This window comes from Danio rerio, chromosome 1 (genome assembly GCF_052040795.2).
Source record: "Danio rerio strain M-AB ecotype USA chromosome 1, GRCz13ab, whole genome shotgun sequence".
In the NCBI taxonomy this organism is placed as follows: Eukaryota; Metazoa; Chordata; class Actinopteri; order Cypriniformes; family Danionidae; genus Danio; species Danio rerio.
In genome coordinates, this window is record NC_141021.1 from 19,493,004 (window position 1) to 19,507,752 (window position 14,749).

The 14,749-nt window shown below is 34.4% G+C and overlaps 1 long non-coding RNA gene across 2 annotated transcripts; it reads left to right on the forward strand.

Annotated features, from left to right (window-relative positions):
• Window positions 1-4,390: 4,390 nt before the first annotated feature.
• LOC147846783 (uncharacterized) lies at window positions 4,391-12,442 on the forward strand. Of its 2 annotated transcripts, XR_015476457.2 has the most exons (10): window positions 4,391-4,461; window positions 4,877-4,967; window positions 5,638-5,687; window positions 6,554-6,661; window positions 6,878-7,013; window positions 7,143-7,189; window positions 8,715-8,805; window positions 8,902-9,005; window positions 10,785-10,872; window positions 12,240-12,442. It is a non-coding gene; the product is annotated as an uncharacterized LOC147846783 (long non-coding RNA). The 2 variants fall into 2 exon arrangements; XR_015476458.1 differs by lacking the exons at window positions 4,391-4,461; window positions 4,877-4,967; window positions 5,638-5,687; ... (1 more) ...; window positions 10,785-10,872; window positions 12,240-12,442 and adding an exon at window positions 10,263-10,396 and having other exon boundaries at window positions 6,850-7,013.
• Window positions 12,443-14,749: the final 2,307 nt, after the last annotated feature.

Genomic DNA, 14,749 nt, shown 5'->3' on the forward strand with positions numbered 1-14,749 from the left:
TGAAATGTGTATTGGCAGAGTAACTTTTTTTGTCACAATTTATTTTAAGGTACAATTATCTCTATTAATAAACCATCGATGCCTCCATAGACTAATTTGCTGCTTAATAATTTCAAGATGGATGTTAGGTTCTGGTTTAGGCATAGGGTAGGATTTGGGATGTAGAATCATGGAGAATTTTACAATTTCAGTACATTATCTGAGTCTGTTTTCTCTCAAGGTTTCTTTCTTTCACTTTCGTCAACTGGTGAAGTTTGTTCCTCACCAATGTCGCCAATGGCTTGCTTGGTTTGGGGCTTGTGGAGCTGTGCATCGATGGATTTGCTCTTCAGTGTTTGGACTTTCAGCAGTGAAATTTAAACCACACTCTGAAAACTTGACTGACACAGTTTCAGTTTACTAGAACTTCTATATTAAGCTGTTTTGACACAATCTACATTGTAAAAGCACTATAAAAATAAACATGAATTAAATCTTTAAAATAGACAGGTCAGTATAGTATCTTTATAATAGACAAATAATAAGCCACTAGTTAATAGCAAGAACTGGTACATAAATTAAAGTATTTCTTTTGTCTCCCTTTTTTATACCTATATCATTGTATACAGATACTCATACTAAATGACATACTTTTCCCTTTATAATTCAATGTTTTTTTTTTTTTTTTTTTTTTTTTTTTTTACTGTACTGTCCACCCAAACCTGCCAACATTTGTCTTTGAATATCCGAGAGACCAGAGTGGGGTGGTAGGGTCTGAATATCACTGTTGAGAACCAGGTAAATAACTGTACTGTGGTAATGGATCTGTTACTGTACTATGGAGCGGGTTTCGGGTGGCCGAAACTTTACCATATACAGTAGGATACAGTGATAGGATACTTTACCAAAGTTGGAGACCAGGGGGTGTTACAGACTGTACCAAAAAGCTGAGAACCAGGGTGGGGGGTGAAATTACAGGAGTTTATAGAAATAACAAAACGGGAGGGTGGTGGTAGATGGGTCTGAAATATGGGAGACTCCTGGGAAAAAACGAGAACTTTGGCAAGGTATGTGTCCACCTGACTAAATTCAACATTTCCCTGAAGTGTTTAAAACTACAAGGTGTCCAAATGAATCAGTTACCCATATGTGTAGCCATACTGATGGAACTCGATTGCAAACAACATCATGGATTGCATAGTTGATGTACTTCTAAAATACATTGTTTGGCCTATTTATGCTGTCTATACGACAGGAAAGTATTACTTGGATGTTTCTAAATCACAGAGAGAAAGGGGTAGTGTAATAAATGTGCAATATTAAGACAAACTGAATTATAGTAGTAAATATATTAAATAAGATATTAGCCTAACATTTCACCTATTTGATGATAAAAACAAGACTGTTGTCGCGGTCAGCAGCGATCCAGCCTGTGCAGATCCCTGGTATACATACAGATCACTAACGGACTACAAATCAGCCATTTCTAGAACTACACATTTCAGTCATGCACCACACACACTGGTTCCTGATCCTAGTAATGTTTAGCTGCATTGTGAATGTTACAGCACGTTTCCCTTGCCTTGTCTTGCTGTGTACCGATCTTTGCTTTGTTTGTTTGTTTATTCCTGCCTGCAACCTGCCTTTGACCATCTGCCTGTTATTTGACTATGACTCTGGATTTCCTGCATACATCTGTTTGCCCCTGTGTTGACAGTTGCTTACTTGAATATTCTCAATAAACCTGCATTTGGATCCGCACTTTCTTTGTCAGCGTCCCATTCACATTTACAACTATTGTCAAGGTTCTTGGCCTGGAAACCCTAATTTGCTGTAACATTTGAAAAAAGTTCTGTCCCCAACAAGTCATTTTTCAAGCATGTAAAGTTTAAAGTACATACAATTACAGAGGGGCCAGACCATGGGATGCACAAGTATAAAGTTTGTTTCAAAATCAACATAAAATCTACTGTAAGCCAGAGCAAATCTTTAAAATTGGAGTGATTTCTGGATCAGTCGTTGGGATAGAGGAAAGTACAGCTGATTTGAATGTCATCACTTGATTAAATGGGTGTTATTAGTGGTTTTCAGCTGATAGATATGGGCCAGCAAGGGCCTTCTGCACCTACTGGTTGGTTCAGAAGCCTCAGAAGGCTGTTATCATCCACATGGTTAATCAGCTATAGATCACATACGGCCTGCATAATTTCCCATTACTTGTATTATATTAACCCCTACCCTAAACCTAAACAAAAACAGTCACAGTAACAAGATCTTTTTCTGGAGTCTTCTCTATTAGTATAGCTGATTAGCCATGTGAAAGGATGATAAAAGCCTTCTGAGCCTACTAGTAGGTGGAGAAGGCCCCTACTGGCCCATACCTATTAGCTGATAACCGCTAATAATGCCAATTTAATCGAGTGATAACATTCATAGAGGATGAACAGTATTTTTGAGTCTTTCAGCCACATTAAAGGTTAACACATCCTATAAATACTTTTATCAGTACTTTACTTTATCAGTACTTTAATTGATGCTACAATATTAATTGTTCTAAGTAACACATACCTATTTATGAGGGCTGAAAACTTTGGTCTGAATCTATACCTAGTTAATATAAAATATTACCTGAGAAAATATGGGCCAGTAAGTATCAGTGATTATTATAATATATAATATTAACTGAGAAAAAACAAAACAAAACTGACTTTAGGACCTCACTGTTATTGAATCATGGAAAAAAAGTCAATAAAGAACAAACCATAAAGGAATAACGAAAAACATAAATAGAAGTGGTAATAAAAACATGTAGATGTAAATAAAACAAAGTTATGAAATGATCTCCTGGTGTGTATGTTGAAAGCCTCAGAGGATGATCACATTCTTTTCCCTTTGTATGTGGCTGAGCAAAATGGAAATGTTCTCATTAGAGACTGCAGAGGAAGTTAAGACCTTGTTTCCGCAGTCCTTCTCATAATTAGGCAGCAGATCCATAATTAATCTGCCCATTAATAACTGTTCATCTGGCTGCCCTCGGTGCAGGGCTTGATTGACAGCCAAGGGGCTGTGACTTAGGGTTAGGAAAGGTCCATTACTGCTCTTTGATGGAATGCAGAATCAGACATCAAACAGAGCTAGGCTCACTTCCTGTTTAATGAGGTCTTAAAACATGCTGTCACACTGGCAAAGTCACTGTTACGCGCACACATTTATTCAACGAGACTCTGCAGGTCGTACCCATAATGCAGTGCAGAAGTCCTGATGGTTTAGCCCCTGGTTGTCAGTCCAGCAGAATCACAGGTTGTAATTATGGAGGAATTAAGTGCCCTATTTTGTGCCTCTCCTTCCTTCGCTCTCAGGGTGAGCAACACCTCATTGCTTTGACCCTCACCTCATTTTGACCTCAAGGGATCTTGCAAATTCAGCCTTTATTTTTCTGCAACAAAGTCTATTATTTCCTTGCATAACCTGCCCATTTTTTCCAAGAAACTTTAGTTTAATCAAAACTTAACCTTAAATTCATTGCTCACATCTTTTTATTTAAAAATATCCCAGACAGCACACATACGTTGGGCCGACGTCGGCCGAAGGTCAACACGTCGGCCCCTTTAATTCTAACATCTGTATATGGTCGGCCAAACATACGCATGATCGTTCGGTCGTGTGTTCTATTGTTCCAGCTCAACAAACGTCGGCTCTGCATCGGTTAACGACCACAGGCCGACGAAGCACTTCATAAGCACTTTATCTCTCACGCCCATGAAAGAATCCGGCAACATATTTGGTTTACAAGTAAGTTTTTGCGTGCATAATAAATTAGACAAACGCGACATGCATCATGTGTACTGCGTCGGTCGGTCCAGCTTTAAATAGCCTACATTAATGCAGTGAAACTGACCAAAATGCCTACAACACATGATTTCAATTCATTAAAATATAAAAAGTTTTGTTGTTATGTTTAAATAATGAAAACGTTGTTTTTTTCTGGTGTTAACTGCTGTTTGCTTTTTTTATTGTGGCTTTTTCTAATACATTTTCCCACTGTAAAAATCAAGTATGTTCTGCATGTTCGGCTGTTTAATTAAAATAAACACATTTTTACAGAGTGACATCTTTGTTTTATATATACTTGCATTTATATTTATTGGTTATTTATTTTTGACAGTGAATGCACAAATAAAGTGTTTGTTTTGTAACAGATTAGTAGGCTAAAAAGCTCGTCTTAAAGATAATAGCGTATATAAAACTGCTAAATACATTTTAAATTCAAGATATAAAATACAAGGTTATTATTTAAATTGTCTATGGAGTGATCATGTTTATAAATGTAATACTGCATGACTTTGATGTGCGCGCGCGCGTCTCATTCCAACACTGGAGCGGAGGGGATGTTGCTATGGGAAACGAAGCTACAACACGACACGACACCACCTGAAAGACACAACACGACTTCTCTCAAGCTGCCGTTTTGACAGTTTTCAGGTAAGTTTAGTCCCTAAAACAAAGCAAATACTACATAAAACTGTTCCTCACACTTTTATTATTGGCTATTGATGAATATTCAGTTGAATATTATGTTATATAAGAGTGGTAAGTCTTCGTAAAAGTCCGTTAGCATATTAGCACTGGTAACGTTAGCGTCGGGGTAATATTACGTTAACTTACTTAATGTTAGCTCTTGTTAAACTTGTTTGTTAAAGTTTAGGCTTTTATTTATTCTTTATGTGTAGATGAGAGGTTTTGTCAATGTTTTATTTAATGCACTCCATATGTAACGTTAGTCTAATACGCATTGTACTGTAAAGGACCGTGAATCAAAAGTTCAATCGTGTTTTGATATTTCATAGTAACGTTATCTTAAACAAATGTTAAGTAAAAAAGTGTTCTGTGGTTTCAGGAGTGAGAGAATAACCCCCTGCTACAGAAAACATAACACAAGATTCCTACATTTATGAAGGGAGCTGATCACAGAGATGCAGAAAAGACAGGTAACTTTAAGCAGAGGATTAATTCATATGAATTTCCATTGCACATCATTATGCACATGTTACATGTCTATATATTATGCATCTGTTACTTGTCTTTATTGCAGTTATTTTAAGAAAGTTTTGACATTGAAACATGTGAGTGGTATTAAATTTCACATCACATGATTCTTCAGAACTTAATGAATATGCAGATTTGCTGCTAATGAAGTAATATTTGTTATTTTCATTTTGTTTAATTTTTTTTATGATTAATTGATTTATTAAATCTTAGAAAAAAGTTTACACTAAATTATTTGTCATCACATCTGTTTTTAGCACTGATAGCAATCAGAAATGTTTCTTGAGCAGCAAATCAGCACCATTTGATAATCACCATTATATTAGTTCAACCTCAAGCCCTAAATCAACATCTTAAAAAAAGATTTCTGAAAGATCAAGTGACACTGAAGACTTGAGTAATGATGCTGAAAATTCAGCTTTACATCATAGCTATGAATTACATGTATATTTACACCGTTCACCCATCCCTTACACCTTAACTCCTCCTCAAACAAGTCAATTTAAGCCCTAAATGAATAAATTTTGATTTGTACAGGCATGATATGCAACTTGTATTCAGTCGTTTTGTTTTTTCTTTCTTTTGCTTTTGTTTTCCACATCAACTGAAAAGGAGGTCAAAGTTTAACCTAAGTGCCGTGTAGCTGATGAACATCTTTATATGTAAGTATATTTTTATAAGTAAGTATATTTTTGACGGACTGCCAGACACTTGTCAAACAGTGATGAGCAAACGAGGGGCCGTTCTTTTAAAAAGATCAGGGAGATGCAAGTCTAGAGATTAATATACGTTTTAATTCAAAATTGATTTATCTGGAAAAATTTAATAATGTTTTGAGATGTGCCCTATATGCATTTAGATGTACATCCATGTTTAAAATACTTTTAAATTTAACAACGGCTGTAAGTTATAAAAATGTTAAAGTAAATTGAGAAAACATTTTCATCAGTTTGACAATATACACAATCTCACAAATAGCATAGAAAAAGTGACAAAGCTGTCTTCTTAGTCTGTGTTTTATTACTCTCTTTCGCACTCTCGGCCACTGTATGTAACAGTAATTAGTATAATGTAACAGTAGACAGATGAGGAATGTGAATATGTAGTTTAACTTTAAGGAGCGTTACTACTGGAACCATTTTTTATATATATTATATTTTTATATACATTTTATATATATATGTGTGTATATATATGTATATGTGTGGGCATTGATTTCCCTTTTAAAAAAAAATAAGCAAAAAATTTATTATAAGGTAGATCAGCTCCTGACAGACATGTTAACAGATCAGTTTAACTCTTATTAAATTCATTCATTAATTTTCTTTTCTGCTTAGTCCCTTTATTAATCTGGGGTAACCACAGCGGAATGTACTGTCAACTTATCCAGCACATGTTTTACGCAGTGGATGCCCTTACAGCTGCAACCCATCACTGGGAAACAACCATATACGCTTATTCTCACTCATACACTACAGACAATTTAGCCTACCCAATTCACCTGTACCCCATGTCTTTGGACTTGTAGGCAAAACCGGAGCACCCAGAGAAAACCCACGCAAACGCAGGGAGAATTTGCAAACTCCACACAAAAATGCCAGCTGATCCAGCCGAGGCTCGAGTCAGCATCCTTGCTGTAAGGCGACAGCACTACCTATTGTGCCACCACGTCATGCTCTTATTAATTTATATTTATATAATGTTGTGTTTCAGTACATGCTATTTTGGGAAGACAAAATATATTCATAAGCTCTCATAAATTCAATAAGAGAATTAACTGCACAATTACTTGAAATGTGTGGATGGGATTACATTATTTGTTAACCCAAAGTGAGTTTCTCTTTCTTTGCAGTATTGGATGCCTGATTGCAGTTCAACTCCAAACTCAGTTGGACCAGCTGATCAGTGACTTCAGTATTACCACAAGCTACTGGGCAGATGTGTGGACACGACAGCTATGAGCCAAACTTGGGACGTTTGGTTTTTAGGTAATACCAGTGACAAAGTATTCAGTAAATTGCTTATAATAAAAGATGCTCACTGCTTAACCCCTTATAGTTAAGTTGTTTGCAGTTTCATTGTTGGAAAAATACCATACTTTTTCCTGTTTTTATCAGCAGGTGGAGAGACCGTCTGGGCAGCAGAAACAAGACAACTAATCATAGTTGAGTTGAGATTAGTATTATTAACTTGACTAGTTTGGTTGCAGACTTGTTCAACACTTAACAATTTGTATAAGTTTGTAAGGTCCAGCCAGTTGGTCCAATGACGGTATCCAATGGTGGATGAAGGTTCACTGCATGTTCGGTCTTTTCAGTGCACAATGTTGATTTATATTAAACTTAACTCATATCTGACTCCAATTTTAGTATGAGATGGTTTAGAATATTAATATGTTTATCCTCGTTTTATCTGACTCCAATTATAAAACATTGATAAGATTATTTTGTTTCCTTTCACATTATTTTAGATTATGATTGAATATTCTTTTGATTTGTTATTATACCTTATTCTCATTTACTCAGATTCCGATAGCATCTCGAGTCTTGCACCGGCCGGGTATACAATCTCTTAATACAAGCTTGTCAGTCTTGGTCATTAAACAGAGGCGATTAACCACTCTCCTAAAAAGGCAGAACACTACTTACTCAATTTAGGAGATTTCTTATGTGGTCCCCATAGATCTGTTATCTACTAATTCAAGACAAAGTATTTTAATAATAATCGCACAGGATTATAAGTTTGTAGATGAAGGCCTAAATATCCACATTTAAAGTAGTTTCAACAATATTTTGTTGTTCTAAATAGAAAACCCATAGTTGGCCTTTTGCAGTCTACGTATACATGAAATAATGCCAATTTGCTAGTCGGATCTCTAATAACATTGTTTAGCGTGCCACGCTGCTCCGTCTAACATGTTTTAGTCCGTTACTAACCTGTACAGTGGCTTGTAGTGCTATGGACAACAACATTTATCAGTGATAATAACACGAGGTTTAAATAGTTCAAAACATAACAATTTATTAGTCAGGTAAATGTATTATGCCAATTCAATCAGTCAATTCATAAACGATCAATACAAAACATCAAATTATCAAAGATAAATCCAAGATTAAAAAGATGCATTCCTGACTTTGAAATATACATAACATGGAACAAGCCATGTTATGGGCTGATCTGGTTAGGCAGAATCGCCCTGAGCTTTTCTTAGGCCTTACCTTAAATAATCCAAGAATTCCCTCAAGGAAGGGGGTGTGAATGTATAACAAAAGGCATTCACACTTAGTGTCACACCCCTCACAGTGGTTCAAAAGATGCCTGAAGTTATATATTTATTGTTCTGATTATGTCTATTTCTGAGAGAATGAGACCATTGTACCAATCGCACTGAGACATTTCAAATGATATCAAACATGATAGTTAAAGTCAGTTTGGTTAATTCTAGAACATTCAAACATTGAAATGACCATATGTGTGAGTTGGGGGGATGAAGCAGACTCAGATGCAAATGCAGCAGGAACTGGTTTTTCCCGCATTCCCCTTGCTGAGTTGTGAAGTTACCAGTCTCTGTTTTCAGCTCATGTTTTGAATTGTCAAAGATATCAGAATATTTGCAATATTTCAATTCTTACAAGTTACAAGATCAATGGTCCTGCTATCAATGTTTTTGTAAATTAAATTCATTACAGTTTAGATACAATCAAATGTCCAAACCATCTCTGAGTGAATGACATCAAGGAAACAGGATCAAAAGATCATTCATTATAGACCGTTTCATAGGTAACAGCACATCCTTTGTGAAAAATAATTTATTTTTGTGTCATCATCACAAGACAAAATACATTTCAACTGATTTCAGTTGGTTATATTTTTTAGGTCATTCTGTTCTCCTGGTGGTGAGGATGTGCAGAGGCTGTATTTGTGCAGCTGTATCCACACATACAAGCAGCCGACAAAGAGTTCTGGAGCAGGACAGACAGGTAGTTCACAGTGTCTAGGCTAGAAGTTTATACTTGGGTGGCCAGAAAGTGGCCTCCACTATTTTGGGGGGTCCATACAAATACACCAGTGTAAGCTATACTATTGCACTGAAAAAATTAAATGAAAGAATTAATTAATCGGTTAAACACAAAATATTTTAAAGAAAGCTTAAGTATCAAGGTAGCAATATACCGTATCTGTTACATTGTAGTACATGAGCTGGCTAATACAGACTCGTAAATGTTTAGTTGTTAAGATTAGTTAAATACTAAATCCTATACTTGAGACCGGCTGCATATACAGCTTTAACTGAACTGAATTTAACTAGAACTACACCAGCATTCCAAGTGCTCTAGACTAGCTTTTTGCACTGGTGCATCTAAAATGTTTGATGGCATTGCATTTAACACTGCAATTTTACATGTTAAAATCACAATCCATATAGGCAATATTGACTTGTAAATGATTAACTAAAATCGGGTCAACACACATTATGGGGATTGTGTGTAGAATTTTGAGGAAATTAATGAATTTAATCCATTTTGAAATAAGACTGAAACATTAAAAATGTGGAAAAAGTGAAGCGCTATCAATACTTTCCGGATGCATTGTATATGGTTTTTAGCACGTTATCAAAGACTTAAAAAAATAGTCCAACATTATCTACAACAGCAAAAGACCCTCCACATCAAAAGCTACTGGTCAGCTAAAGATTCAGCAAACATCTGAAAAACAAATAGCTTATTATGCCTTCACAAGAAATCAGTGTTTTTGAGTTTAATGAAGATAGTACTATTTTATTAAATTATTATTTAGCCTGGCATGTTTACTGTTACAAAATATTTTAAATGTTTCTTAAAATAAAACATATTGTGTTCAATGGGGAAAAAGTAGCTGTTTTTTTACACAGAGAAAAAAAAAAAGCACATTTCAGAGCAGTAATCACAATACTGTGAAACTGATATTTTTATCCAAGATTATACCCTCAGAATCTTATACCTGCCCATTCCTAGCCAGTTACTTGAAGCATTCAGTCAGAGTTTTTTTATTTTATTTTTTTTTCAGTTGGCCTATATTCTTTTTTTCTATGTTCTTGGAAATGCTGCTGTGCATGAAAATGTGACGATATATCCAGGTTCTATAGTTAATTCTGAAATAAATCTTAAAATGAAACAATATTTAAAAATGCAATATTTAATGTGTCAGACACTAAATAAACATGTCAATTCATTTATATTAATCTGATTCCTTAACAGGGCAGCACGGTGGCGCAGAGGGTAGCACGTTTGCCTCACAGCAAGAAGGTCGCTGCTTCGAGCTTCGGCTGGGGCAGTTGGCGTTTCTGTGTGAAGTTTGCATGCTCTCCCTGTGTTGGCGTGGGTTTCCTCCGGGTGCTCCGGTTTTCCCAAGTCCAAAGACATAGGTGAATTGGGTATGCTAAAATTGACCATAGTGTATAAGTGTGTGTGAATGAGTGTGTATTGGTTGCAGCTGGAAGTGCATCCGCTGCGTAAAACATATGCTGGATAAGTTGGCCTCATTCCGCTGTGGCGACCCCAGATTAATAAAGGGACTAAGCCCAAAAGAAAATGAATGAATGAATCCTTAACAGTTAATATTGGTATAATGAGCAGCAGTTGTCATTCATGTAAATTAACCATATAAGCGTGCTTAGTTTGGGGTATGTTGTGCCATTAAATTGTCAATAGGTTTTTTTTTTCTACATTTTAAATCTGCTTTAGCTTTCTTCTTTAACAAATTGCTCATTTTATTCTTAGATTGGTGTACGCTGATGGTCTGCTGAGAATTCTGCTGAGTTGAAGAGATCCTCCTGTCAGACAACCTCTCCAAAGTACAATAGGACTAGTAAGTAACATCTTAAACATACACTACTGTTTCATAGCTTTTAGGTTGGTATGGTAAATTCTCTTCTGATAGTGTCCGCTTTATTTAATTAATACAGTCAAGCAGTAATACTGTGAATTTAATACAATGTATATAATTAATAGTGTCACATGATCCTTCTGAAAAAATAGTATTCCAATGTACTGATTCTCTCCTCAAGCTGTTTTTTTATATAAAACATTTTAAATAAACATATTTTTAGTATTCTTGATGTATGAAAAGTTTATTTTTAAGAGCATAGTATTCATTTGTAAAAAATAAAAAAAGTTTGCTCTTTGATGATTGCTAACAATCAGACATGTTTCTTTAGAACAAAAAGAATTTGTGCAAAAAAGTATTCTCACTGAGCGTTGTCCAACTGTGGTCCAACACGTCATTTAAGTTTTCAAATAAGCCTAAAAGACTTGATTAGCTGCATCAGGTGCATTTAATTAGAGAGTTAAATATATGATTTCTTTATATATCCTCCTCTATAGCCTGCATATAATAGAAGTTGTTTGCTGAAAAACCTTTTTTGTAGCAGAAATAAAGCTATGATTAGGCTCACCCGGATTTTTTGCAGAACTCCGCAGATGTTTAGCCTATCATTAGTTCTGTTTATTTACTTGAGTAAATGTGTGTAAATCTATATTTATTCAGTTTTTTTATTAATTTCAGTAATATTATTGACTAATGTGAAAATGTTCATCTGATTTATGTACAATGAGGTTTGTACAGTAATATTTTCTGTCTTACTAGATATGTTATATGAAAAACTTGCTTTATTTACCAAATAAAGTTAATCTAATTGGATTTGTATTTTAAACATTAAATAAAACTTTAAAATATATTATTTTTTATTTCATATATTAGGATTTTAGTTATGATACTTCCAAAATAATTCCGCAGAAATACGCAGACTTCCACCATAATTTTCAGCAGAAATAGCAAAAAACATCCGCAGATTCCTCCTGGCCCTAGCTATGATATATTAAATGTGGTGTACAGTGTGACATTTTAGTTGACGAAACTTAGTTTAATTTGCATGTAATGTGGTATCTGAAGATTAGACATATATTTAGATACACATTTATACTAACACAATGATACTAAAAACCCCAAAAAAACATTCATTATGATTTCACAAGGAATTTAACTTTCAAATGGCTTTTTCTGAAAATTAGTGCTCAGACACTGTCTTTAAGTTTAAATTAAATTACACATTTTAGCTAGGCACTTGCATAACACATACTCCAGTTATATGTCATGAAACAAATAATATATAATTGTGGTAATATGAACTGTTGCAATGCTAATCTTTCTCCTTTTGGTTTCTTGCTTTATTTAAGGGTTCCCACTACAAGGATTAGATTTGGCTACTGCAGTCCTGGTTTGGGCCAGCCTCACTTGTGAAGATTAAAGATGAAGACAACATACAAGAACAATTTAGAGGATGGCGACACACTTTTTATTCCACCTATATATCCCCTTTTATGTGTAAGCAACATTCCACAAGATAAAACAAAACTAAATGACTGGTTATTTCTTTTAATTTTGTCTGTTTTCTTGGAACATTGTGCACAATTTACAACCAGTTTTATTATATATATATATATATATATATATATATATATATATATATATATATATATATATATATATATATATATATAGGTCAGAGCAAGAAAATGTTATGTTTTCTTCTGGAGAAAGTCTTATTTCTTTTATTTATATTTTAGTTTTGAATTTCCAAAAAAACATTTTAAGGTCAATATTATTAGCCCCTTTAAGCAATTTTTTTCGACTGTCTACAGAACAAACCATCGATATACAATAACTTGCTTGTTAAGCCTCTAAATGTCACTTTAAGCTGTATAGAAGTGTCTTGAAGAATATCTAGTCAAATATTATTTACTCAGTTATTAGAAATGAGTTATTAAAACTATTGTGATTAGAAATGTGTTAAAAAATATTTCCGTTAAACAAAAATTAAGGGATTATATATATATATGTATGTATATATATATATATATATATATATATATATATATATATATATATATATATATATATATATATATATAATCCCTTAATTTCTGTTTAACGGAAATATTTATAAATACATTATATATATATATATATATATATATATATATATATATATATATATATATATATATATATATATATATATATATGACAAAATCTGTTTTGTGCCGTGCATTAGAGTTTGCTTAAAAAAATACATTTCCGGTTGCGTCGTCCTAACATCGGCCGGACAGCGTTTCCGATCATTTGCCAACGTCGCGGCGACATTTTGCCAATTAGCAAACGCTCCCTGAGCGACATCGCACCGATGGAGTTTTGAAAATCGGCACGACGTCGGCCCAACGTATGTGTGCTGTCTGGGATATATATATTTGCTGAGGACAGGGGGCCCTGATAGATGAACACACTCAACCAAACATATATCGGAAACTTTTTCCATGAATAATTTGGGAAACTTAGATTGGCTTTAAATTGCATAACGCTTGGTTACAGAGTTTGAATATTGTCATTGTCAACTTTGTTGGAGAGACTTTCCTCCGCCATCCTCAATTATGTTCCTCAGCTTAAATGAAGCTTGGATTCTTCCGAACCATCTATCATAACAAGTTTCCTCATCTATAACAGTGACATCCATCAAACACAGAGGAATGTGCAAGCTCCAATAAGCCTCGCTTAATTTTGTTTCACTCTATCCGTAGCCTCAAGTGTGTGTGGAATTACTTGGTTAAATTACTGAGCAAGAGATATTTTAATGGACAGTTCACAAGGAAAATATTAAAAGAAGCGCAGAGTATGTAATCGGTACAGAGTTCTTATTAAAAAGTGAAAATTAAAACCATATTCTTGATACCTGTCAGTGTTTTCTGATGTTCTTCTTTTCTTTTTAACTGTGATATCCCAAATTGTACATTTGTTTTCCTCTTAAAAGTAGTTCAGTGACGTACATTAACTTTAGTACACACTAAAAGCTACACATTACTTCCTTAAAATTATGTATTAGTAAATGTTAGTGTCACCCCAGAAACACATTAAATGCCCCTCATTGAACAGGGGGGTATTCCAGAAAGCTTGGTTAACTTATCATCTGCTAAACCCTGAACTCTCAGTTAATTAACCCAAAACCTGCTTACCGCGAGTATGTTGATTCTAAAACAACTGATAAGAGTTACTTAAATCAACCTCCTGAAGATAACCGCGGGTTAATGTGCGCTTACGGGGTGCGTGAATAGATGTACACATATGAACGATGTCCTACATCTTAAAATATGGATATATTTTCCTACAAAAGACAAAGCTGCCACTTCTTATAATATACATATATATATATATATATATATATATATATATATATATATATATATATATATATATATATATATATATATACATATATATATATGAGCAATATCACACGAGTAGCAGTGCGATATGGCTGTATATCGGCACTGGTGGGAGGCATGCGTTGCCCCCACCAGTGCCGATATACAGCCATATCGCACTGCTACAAGTGTGATAATGCGTTTATACAACAGTTTGACAGCATAATTGTGTATATAAAAACTAAATCAAACATGAAGAGTCTCAAAAACCCTTTTGAATGAAGAACTACTTTCTTCCGGATTCAAATCATAAGCTGACAGTTAAACAGTTGAGTGTGCATCTTTTAAACTTTAGATCTGTAGTGTCTGCTTTTTGCCGGTTGTATGTGATATGGTTGTATGTGATATTACTATCAGCCAATCAGATTTGAGAACCATATAAATAAGCTACAGAAAAATATGAGGGGTGCAGAGAGAGAAAGAGAGAAAAA